Below are 3,076 nucleotides of genomic sequence, written 5' to 3'. Positions count from 1 at the left end.
ATTTATGTTTAATGAAGATATTTTTCTGAATAAATCAACACATAAAAATTAAAACTTATGAAAAACACCGATTTGCTTGCATTGTCCGAATAATCCCCGCATTTCTGAGGTATAGCATAGAACAACGGACAAATATATTTATAATCGCGTTTATTTATCTTAAAGAATACATGTGTCCCTACAATATGGAATGTGTTTCAAAAAGACATCTTAACAAATAAAGTCAAACTTGATTATTGAAAATTATGAAATACACGGATTTGTCTGAATTGTCCGACTTTTCTAAAATTTATGTATGTTAGAAGGCAAACGGACAGAGTTGTTTCCGCAAAAGAAACATAGTAACTAACGTCCTTTGTAAGAATTGAATATCAAGAAAAACACTGTTTTTCTTTATTAGCCGCGCGAGTGCCCCCCCCCCCCCGTTATGAATGTATTTCTGGACAATATCACGCTTAAACGGACAAATATATTAGTGTTGCCTTTAGTTGACTTTAAGTTTCCAGATGTCCCTACAATATGGTATATGTTTCATGACGATATCTTAATAAATAATGGCAAACTTGATAATAAAAAAATGAAATGAATGAATGAGTTTCTTACTGTATCTGCACATCGAGTTAAATATTATTGTCCTACAACATTCTCAAAGGGTTATTCATGTGCACATTTTAAAACTAAAATGAAATAGATTGAAAATGTTTTGACAATTTTAAAAGCTAAAATTCGACATGACGAAAAGGTAAAATATACTTACCAATTACAGGTAAGGTGATACATACACTTTAGATATTTTTCAACATATTAAAAAAAAATATTTGTTCATAATGCCGAAAATATTTTTTTTTATTTTACTAAATTCAATGATCGACATGACTTAATACAATATATTAACTTTGCAGACAGTTTAAAATAAATATCAATTTCATTGCAAAATATCAATTTTCTCTATATATCTACCTAATTAGCATTTTCACTATATATTTAAGTGGTCAGCATTTGCTCGCCTGAATGAAGGTTAAATTTGCTGACCATATAGAAAAAGAAGAGTTTTACGGCTTTTATCAATTTGAATTAATATTAAATTGATCAGCATTTTATTTTTGTACTAAATTTAATCGTTGACATGACTTAATACAATATATTAACTTTGCAGACAACATAAAATGAATAATAATTTCACGGCAAAATATCATTTTTCTCTGTACATCTTTCTCGCTTGCATGTAAAGAGCGTTAAATTTACCGAACATATAGAATAAGAAGTTTTACGGCCTTAAATAAAATTGAATTAATATCTAGGTGATCAGCAGTTTTTCACAAATTTAAATGGTCGGCATGATTTAATAAAATATGTTTTCCTGAATGTAAAGGGCGTTAAATTAATTAATTAATGAACTAAACAAAGAAACAATCTTTTTAGAGCTAATTTCCTTCGTAAACTGTATGTAAAATTTACGGCTAATTGATCCACATTTTATTTATGTTTTTGTGTGATATATCCAAAGATGGTCATTTGTGTTTTTCACACCATGCAATTCGATCTCAATCTGATTAAAGGGTAATAAAACTTAATTGATGGAATGTTTTCACAAGATTTTGGGGTGTGAACATACATATGGGGCCAATCAGATATATGTCATTGATTCATTTTGCATTCCAATCAATTTATTAGCCGAATGAGAATTTCTTTATTCATTGGTAATTGAAAATAAGAACTGCATAAGCCAAACCCCGCCCAACTTTACAGCTAAATGATTATGGTACGGTCTCAGAAATTTAAAGTAATGAATGAATGAATGAATGAATGAATGAATGAATGAATGAATGAATGAATGAATGAATGAATGAATGAATGAATGAATGAATGTTAAATTTGCTGACCATATAGAAAAAGAAGAGTTTTACGGCTTTCATCAATTTGAATTAATATTAAATTGATCAGCATTTTATTTTTGTACTAAATTTAATCATTTTACTTTTGCGTTGACATGACTAAATACAATATATTAACTTTGCAGACAACATAAAATGAATAATAATTTCACGGCAAAATATCATTTTTCTCTATATAGTGTAATACCCCGGTATTATGTGACACTAAGGTGACTTTTCCTGTCTTATGGAAAGTAAATTATTTATTATATATTCAATGTTAAATTTCATTTAAAGTCTTGATTTTTCTTAGGAAAATTAGCCATTTTGTCTGGTTAAATTAAGATAGTTTTCTACCCGTTTTTGGTAGATAGATTTCTACCCGTTTTTGGTAGATAGATTTCTACCCGTTTTTGGTAGATAGATTTCTACCCGTTTTTGGTAGATAGTTTCTACCCGGTTTTGGTAGATAGTTTCTACCAGTTTTTGGTGGACAGTTTTCTACCAGTTTTTTGTAGATAGTTTTCTACCCGTATTTGGTATCGACCATTTTTGGGTAGCTACCATTCTACCAATTCAGGGTCGGTTCTACCAATTCTTGGTATTTTACCCATTTTTGGTCATTTCTACCACTGCCTAGTATAAAAGCAGCAGATTCTTGGTCACAAAAAAAGGAGAGATCTAGAAATTCTTGGTAGTAGACGTACGTTAATTTGTCTGCTGAAATCTTAAATTTTATGTTAAATTTAAGTAACAAACAAGTCAAGTTTATTTTAAATACTAGAATTATATCTAGTTGACTTAAATATAGAGCTTAGATATTTTTATACATCTGATATTAGAACTTTATATAGCTTTTACATAATATAACATTTAAGTATTTTTACTACACTGTTTTAGTGTTTATTGAAGTAAATCTGGTAACTATTGTCACCGCGGAGTAAAACTGATACACATAACACGGAGATTTTTGGTTCATCAGTACTAAATATTATTTTGAAGGCGTAACAGTACTAAATTATTTATTTGTGAGCTGTCTTGACTTATTATGAGAGTTGTTTACTATATTAATGGTTCATAATTGTTTGACAATTGTTATTTAAAGTATAAACTGTTGAATAAATTTTATAACTGTTTACAACGGTGTTGCCTGATTACTATCAGATGAGTTGGAGAGCTACACAGCACATCAGTTCTGTATC

Source organism: Ruditapes philippinarum, unplaced genomic scaffold (genome assembly GCF_026571515.1).
Source record: "Ruditapes philippinarum isolate M1 unplaced genomic scaffold, ASM2657151v2 ctg2625_1_1_1_1, whole genome shotgun sequence".
Classification (NCBI taxonomy): domain Eukaryota; kingdom Metazoa; phylum Mollusca; class Bivalvia; order Venerida; family Veneridae; genus Ruditapes; species Ruditapes philippinarum.
This window is presented reverse-complemented; position numbering follows the sequence as displayed.